Genomic DNA, 8376 nt, shown 5'->3' on the forward strand with positions numbered 1-8376 from the left:
ATCATGTCGACGTTGGGTACAATAGTTTCTGAAGATTGGGGGACCTGGGGACAGCCTCTCCGGGTCGGTTCTGCATGTATTAACAATGATGTTCTTTACACTAACAGGCTGATTTCATTTCCTGCTACTTCGGTAAATAGAAAAGGTTATTGAAGCAAAAATGAACAGAAGTGAAATTCAGGACACACCGTTAAGAAGGATCCACTATGCCTCACTATACAACATTATTCTTGGATGGAAGCTTGTGCGTGTTGCGAGATGATCCGGTACTTCAAATTATTACATTCTGCGTACAGTTTTTGCATTATTGTCGCGTTTGGAAGACCGTTATTGAATATCACAGCATGCAGGTCAGCTGCATCGGCGATTCTGTTCCTGACGAGCAGTCGTGAGTTACTGCCCGATCCTCCTTGATCGTCTCATTGTTCACAACTTGGCTGTGGTGACCTTTGAAGAAATGTTTTTCAATTGTGTCGTTTTTGCGAATGAAGATCGTGTGCGACAAATGGCGCACGTTGAAGTTTGCATTTGAACTTCTATACGGACAAATGTGGAAAATGAAAACGATATGTGCCCTGTTCGCTGACCGACCGAGTGCAGCACAATATTGGCGTGGGCGGATTTAAAGATATGTTTCCAGGACGCCCCGTCGAGTACATCTCTTGGGCGATGTGCCTTGGCGGATTTGACAGCTGATGTGCCACTTTTAAAAAGGATTGCAGTTTTCTTCCAGGGGAGGTACAAACTCCCCGTCGGGGAATTGAACCCCGGTCTCCCGCGTGACAGGCGGGGATACTAACCACTATACTAACGAGGAACTGCGTGACAACTGGCCCCACCTGGCTCACTGAGGCTTGCTTCCCCTCTAAAATGACTAGGTTTTCTGCAGGTTTTTGCTTTTCCTGTGAAATCAGTAATTGCTGTGGCAACTACATACCGTGTTAAATGACGATCGAGGTTAACTTTGGAAGACAGAACGCAGAACACCCAAACACTTCCGTGTTCGTTGAGCTGTAAGTATTGATGCGGTTGTTCACTTCAGACCCTGACATCTGCAAGTCGGCTCATGGTTCAATTGTTGTGGAAATGCCCGCGTTGGACTTGGGTGAGTACAGGAAGAATTCTTACAACACCAGGTTAAAGTCCAACAGTTTTGTTTCAAACACAAGTTTTCGGAGCACTGCTCCTTCCTCAGGTGAATGCTGATTCCTCAGATTCACCTGAGGAAGGACAATTGCTCCGAAAGCTCGTGTTTCAAACAGACCTGTTGGACATTAACGTGGTGATTGTTATACTTGCTACATGGCTCAATCGCCATCGCTTCACAGGAATATTGAGGACATCTGTTCCAGAGGCATGAGATGCAGCAGAAAATATTTTCGAAATTACACTTGGCACCATAAAAAAACGATTTCAATTAACCAGTTGTCTAACCAGGGCCACTATTTAAAATGTCAGCACGAACATTATGCATCAGACTTTTGTGCAAACCAGGGGATGCGTATCCTTGCTTTTCCCAGCAAACACATTGAATTAAACGTTTTTGTTCAATAACAGGACACAATATAAAGAGCGGTGGGATCGGTAGGTTCCAAATTCACGAATCATGTCGACGTTGGGTACAATAGTTTCTGAAGATTGGGGGACCTGGGGACAGCCTCTCCGGGTCGGTTCTGCATGTATTAACAATGATGTTCTTTACACTAACAGGCTGATTTCATTTCCTGCTACTTCGGTAAATAGAAAAGGTTATTGAAGCAAAAATGAACAGAAGTGAAATTCAGGACACACCGTTAAGAAGGATCCACTATGCCTCACTATACAACATTATTCTTGGATGGAAGCTTGTGCGTGTTGCGAGATGATCCGGTACTTCAAATTATTACATTCTGCGTACAGTTTTTGCATTATTGTCGCGTTTGGAAGACCGTTATTGAATATCACAGCATGCAGGTCAGCTGCATCGGCGATTCTGTTCCTGACGAGCAGTCGTGAGTTACTGCCCGATCCTCCTTGATCGTCTCATTGTTCACAACTTGGCTGTGGTGACCTTTGAAGAAATGTTTTTCAATTGTGTCGTTTTTGCGAATGAAGATCGTGTGCGACAAATGGCGCACGTTGAAGTTTGCATTTGAACTTCTATACGGACAAATGTGGAAAATGAAAACGATATGTGCCCTGTTCGCTGACCGACCGAGTGCAGCACAATATTGGCGTGGGCGGATTTAAAGATATGTTTCCAGGACGCCCCGTCGAGAACATCTCTTGGGCGATGTGCCTTGGCGGATTTGACAGCTGATGTGCCACTTTTAAAAAGGATTGCAGTTTTCTTCCAGGGGAGGTACAAACTCCCCGTCGGGGAATTGAACCGCGGTCTCCCGCGTGACAGGCGGGGATACTAACCACTATACTAACGAGGAACTGCGTGACAACTGGCCCCACCTGGCTCACTGAGGCTTGCTTCCCCTCTAAAATGACTAGGTTTTCTGCAGGTTTTTGCTTTTCCTGTGAAATCAGTAATTGCTGTGGCAACTACATACCGTGTTAAATGACGATCGAGGTTAACTTTGGAAGACAGAACGCAGAACACCCAAACACTTCCGTGTTCGTTGAGCTGTAAGTATTGATGCGGTTGTTCACTTCAGACCCTGACATCTGCAAGTCGGCTCATGGTTCAATTGTTGTGGAAATGCCCGCGTTGGACTTGGGTGAGTACAGGAAGAATTCTTACAACACCAGGTTAAAGTCCAACAGTTTTGTTTCAAACACAAGTTTTCGGAGCACTGCTCCTTCCTCAGGTGAATGCTGATTCCTCAGATTCACCTGAGGAAGGACAATTGCTCCGAAAGCTCGTGTTTCAAACAGACCTGTTGGACATTAACGTGGTGATTGTTATACTTGCTACATGGCTCAATCGCCATCGCTTCACAGGAATATTGAGGACATCTGTTCCAGAGGCATGAGATGCAGCAGAAAATATTTTCGAAATTACACTTGGCACCATAAAAAAACGATTTCAATTAACCAGTTGTCTAACCAGGGCCACTATTTAAAATGTCAGCACGAACATTATGCATCAGACTTTTGTGCAAACCAGGGGATGCGTATCCTTGCTTTTCCCAGTAAACACATTGAATTAAACGTTTTTGTTCAATAACAGGACACAATATAAAGAGCGGTGGGATCGGTAGGTTCCAAATTCACGAATCATGTCGACGTTGGGTACAATAGTTTCTGAAGATTGGGGGACCTGGGGACAGCCTCTCCGGGTCGGTTCTGCATGTATTAACAATGATGTTCTTTACACTAACAGGCTGATTTCATTTCCTGCTACTTCGGTAAATAGAAAAGGTTATTGAAGCGAAAATGAACAGAAGTGAAATTCAGGACACACCGTTAAGAAGGATCCACTATGCCTCACTATACAACATTATTCTTGGATGGAAGCTTGTGCGTGTTGCGAGATGATCCGGTACTTCAAATTATTACATTCTGCGTACAGTTTTTGCATTATTGTCGCGTTTGGAAGACCGTTATTGAATATCACAGCATGCAGGTCAGCTGCATCGGCGATTCTGTTCCTGACGAGCAGTCGTGAGTTACTGCCCGATCCTCCTTGATCGTCTCATTGTTCACAACTTGGCTGTGGTGACCTTTGAAGAAATGTTTTTCAATTGTGTCGTTTTTGCGAATGAAGATCGTGTGCGACAAATGGCGCACGTTGAAGTTTGCATTTGAACTTCTATACGGACAAATGTGGAAAATGAAAACGATATGTGCCCTGTTCGCTGACCGACCGAGTGCAGCACAATATTGGCGTGGACGGATTTAAAGATATGTTTCCAGGACGCCCCGTCGAGAACATCTCTTGGGCGATGTGCCTTGGCGGATTTGACAGCTGATGTGCCACTTTTAAAAAGGATTGCAGTTTTCTTCCAGGGGAGGTACAAACTCCCCGTCGGGGAATTGAACCGCGGTCTCCCGCGTGACAGGCGGGGATACTAACCACTATACTAACGAGGAACTGCGTGACAACTGGCCCCACCTGGCTCACTGAGGCTTGCTTCCCCTCTAAAATGACTAGGTTTTCTGCAGGTTTTTGCTTTTCCTGTGAAATCAGTAATTGCTGTGGCAACTACATACCGTGTTAAATGACGATCGAGGTTAACTTTGGAAGACAGAACGCAGAACACCCAAACACTTCCGTGTTCGTTGAGCTGTAAGTATTGATGCGGTTGTTCACTTCAGACCCTGACATCTGCAAGTGGAAATTTCTTCCAGGGGAGGTACAAACTCCCCGTCGGGGAATTGAACCCCGGTCTCCCGCGTGACAGGCGTCCCCAGCGCCTTACCTGACTGCATTTGTCCAATCCCCCTGACTAGCTCCTCCAACTCTATTGGCGCCCCCAGCCCCTCTACCTCTTGAACCCTTGGGAACCATAGCCTGTTCATGAAGCTCTCCATCCCCCCTCTCCCCATCGGAGGTTCTAACCGGTACAGTTCCTCGTTTTCAATGAACCGTTCTTCTAAGTCTGCCTTTACGATTCTGAATGTTCCAGGTTCAATACAAGTTTCTGTCTCCATGATTATCGCTGCGTATTTCCCTTAAGCTTCAATTCTCTTTTACATTATGCTGCATTCTACACTGTGGTTATTATTTGGGGACGTTGTACATGACACCCCCAAGTGAATCATTGCCTTAATCACTTCTCATTTCCGAACAAACCATTTTCATCTCTTGGTCTTCTGAACTTAGATCATCACTCTCCAATAATAATAGCTTATTGTCACATATGGGCTTCAAATAAGTTACTGCGAAAAGCCCCTTGCCGCCATATTCCGGCGCCTGTTCGGGGAGTCCGGTAAGTGAATTGAATCCACGCTGCTGGATTGTTCTGCATTACAAACTAGCTATTTAGCCCAGTGTGCTAAACAAGGCTCTCTTCGCTGGCGATATGATCAGTAACCAGCAGAACCGCTCCTTCGCCTTATTCCCTCTTTATTTACAGCCAAACCATCCTTCACTCTTCAATAGTCTGGCCAAAATCATTGCCCTCTTCCCACTATTTCTCCATAATGGCTATCGAATGTTGATTCTGTATTGCAAGTCCGCTCTCAGTTCATCTGCTTTATTTCACATGTTCGGTCCATTCAGTTGCAGATCTTTTATATTCATCGTTTTATTCTTCTTCATAACCTGTAGTCCCTCCTGCTAATTGGACCTCCCAATGCCTTGTTTTCACGGTCAATGTTTCATTTCTCCCAACAATACCTCCCTCCCTCTTGCCTGGTCTCTGATTTACCACCTGATCCAAAATTCGATGGGTTGCCACCATTGTTTCGTTTTAAATCCTCACATCTCCCCCAGTTTATGCGGTTCACAGGAATTCCGATCCCAACATAGTCCGCGTATACAAAGTTTGAATGGTACAAATTACAAAATCTCCAGTCAAGTTGTCAACGTCCCACGTTTCGTCACTCATTTCTCCTGGAACAGTATTTGATCCAGGTACCATGTCTGCAATGCCCAACAAGTCAGGGACCGTCTGCCGTGCAATGATGTTGCGTGTGGTAGCTTCCGCTCAGAAGGCATTACACTTTCAATTATATGTTCTGCCGGCGGGGTTGGCATTAATCCCAATCTCAGTCAAACCAGTATCCCGGACTGAGTTGCATTGTCCCATTTAATAAAAAAAATATCCATGGAATAACTTATTTAAGCATGCACCAATTTATTAATTTGTCATCAGTGACATATCTATTGTCGTTACGAACCAACAAGTTCATTTAAACCTGGATAATGAGGAGCGGCGCAGAAACCCCAACAAACACTTCTTCCTGCCACCGGTATATGGAATGGCAGACGGCCAGGAGACCCTCCAGAATCAAAACATCACACTCTGCATGGAGTGTATCAGGGAGAGGTTCCAACAGAGCATCTCGCGGAGCTCAATGAGCGTCGCTCACATTTGTCCGCATTTCATCAATTGTAAAACCTCTGTCTTTACTCGAAAACGTGTTTCTTTTTCGAAAATAAATTTACAGTACACAATTATTATTTTTTCCAAGCGGAAATTTAGCGTAGACAATCCACCTCCGCTGCACATCTTTGGTGTGGGAGTGAAACCCAGGTAGACACGGGGAGAATGTGCAAACTACACACGGACAGTGACACACGGCCGGGATTCGAAACCGTTTCCTCAGCTCCCTGTGCTGCAGTGCTAACCAGTGTGCCGCGTGCCACCCCTGAAAACGTGTTTCTGATCGATTTCAGTTATCCAGACAAAGGAGCTGTGAACCATTATAAAGAGGTTTTCTTCAAAATTATGTTGCCTTCTAGTGGATTCAGAGGTCAATTTTGACCAGTGTGAAATTATATGTAGCTTCCGAATTCCCTTAATGTGCAGATTTATTGGTGAAGTAATATCTCTCTTCCACAAATCTGGCAAATTATTTGCGAATAATTGCAGAACTGTTAGTTTACATATTTGCTCGATCAGGGAGAATGTTTCAGATTGTGATTAGCGGACCATCGAACAGTTCTGAAAATAATGTAAATGTGGTAGAAGATGAACCTTTCCATTTTGATGAGAAAAAGGAAAACAGCTAAACCCACTCCTACTTCCTATTTTCTGTGGCAACGTTTTGAAAGTGGCAAGATTTCAGTGCCAAATATCTGTCTTTTTAATTAATGTCACTGAAATGAAAACAAATTCATATCGAAAAATGTGCAACACAACACAATAGTGCTGCACCTATCAAATTTTACAAGCAATAACATGAACCCCAATTGCTGAAATATGCCATGAAGCAAGAAACAATGCCAGTCCCTCCCACACATAGATAACAGTGACCAGACCTTTAAAGTGCAGACCAACAGGCCACTATATACCCACTCCCCGTGAACCTGACCTTCTCCAGGTATAGGAAATGCATTCAACCACTGAGCCATGGTGATCGCTGGCTGGCGTCACTTGTCTCAAGGTTAACCACATCCATCACCGGACCAGCAGCGATACGATTATCAATGCATTATCCCGCCCCGTCCTCAACACCAGCTAGTCTCACACGACACACACAACATAGGCACGTTTTCAACTCAACCTTCAGGAGTGCCGATATGCTGCGGAAAAAAATCAGCAGCTTGGGACAGAAACAGAAAATGTGCGTGTGGTGAGCAGAATCTCCAAAACACGGCTCACACTTAAATTTGACCCCTTCAAGAAACCTCCCTAAACACAAAATTGTTACATACATAGATACATCGACAAAGAGAAGATAGGAGCAGGAGGAGGTGTTTTGGCCCTTCGAGCCTGCTCCGCCATTCATCACGATCATTGCTGATCATCCAACTCAATAGCCTAATCTTTCTTTCTAGCCATAGCCTTTGATCCCATTCGCCCAAGTGCTAAATCCAGCCGCCTCTTGGATATATTCAAAGATTTAACATCAACTACTTCCTGTGGTAATGAATTCCACAGGTTCATCACTCTTTGTGTGAAGAAATGTCTCCTTATCTCTGTCCGAAATTGTTTCCCCTGAATCCTCAGACTGTGACTCCTTGGTTCTGGACACACTCATCACTGGTAACATCTTCCCTGCATCTTCTCTGTCTGGTCTTGTTAGAATTTCAAAAGTCTCTATGAGATAACCCCTCATTCTTCTGAACTCCTGCCAGAACAATCCCAATCTATTCAATCTCTCCTCATATGACAGTCCCGCCATCCCTGGAATCAGTCTGGTAAACAATCGCTGCACTCCCTCGAGAGCAAGAACATCCTTCCTCAAAGGAGGAGACGAAAACTGCTCAGAATACTCTGAGTGGCTTCATCAAGGCCCTGTACAATTGCAGCAACACATCTCTGTTTCTACACTCGAAACCTATTAAAATGAAGGCCAACATACCATTAGCCTTTTTTACCGCCTGTATGATTACCTTCAGCGAATGGTGCGCAAAGGCACCAACATCCCGCTGTACACTCCCCTCTCCCAATTTACAACCTTTCAGGTTGTAATCTGACTCCCTGTTTTTGCTTCTAACGTGAATAACCTCACAATTATCGAACTTATACGACATTTGCCATTGATTTGCTCAGTCGGCCAACTTGTCCAGATCATTCTGTAGGATCCCTGCATCCTCGTCACAATTCACCCTCCCATATAACTTGTTATCATCTGCACACTTTGAGATGTTACATTCTATTCCTTCATCGAAATAATTAATAGATATTGTGAATAGCTGGCGTCCCCGCACCGACAGCTCTGGTACCCTACGAGTTACTGCCTGCCAATTTGAAAATGGCCCATTAATCCCTTTTCTTTGTTTTCTCTCTGACAACCAGTTTTCCATCTACTTCAACACATTTCCTCCAATCC

The 8376-nt window shown here is 44.6% G+C and overlaps 1 non-coding gene across 1 annotated transcript; it reads right to left on the minus strand.

Annotated features, from left to right (window-relative positions):
- Positions 1-745: 745 nt before the first annotated feature.
- trnad-guc lies at positions 746-817 on the minus strand. The gene has a single exon. It is a non-coding gene; the product is annotated as a tRNA-Asp (tRNA).
- Between the last annotated feature and the right edge of the window lie 7559 nt (positions 818-8376).

Source organism: Scyliorhinus canicula, unplaced genomic scaffold, assembly GCF_902713615.1.
Source record: "Scyliorhinus canicula unplaced genomic scaffold, sScyCan1.1, whole genome shotgun sequence".
Lineage (NCBI taxonomy): Eukaryota > Metazoa > Chordata > Chondrichthyes > Carcharhiniformes > Scyliorhinidae > Scyliorhinus > Scyliorhinus canicula.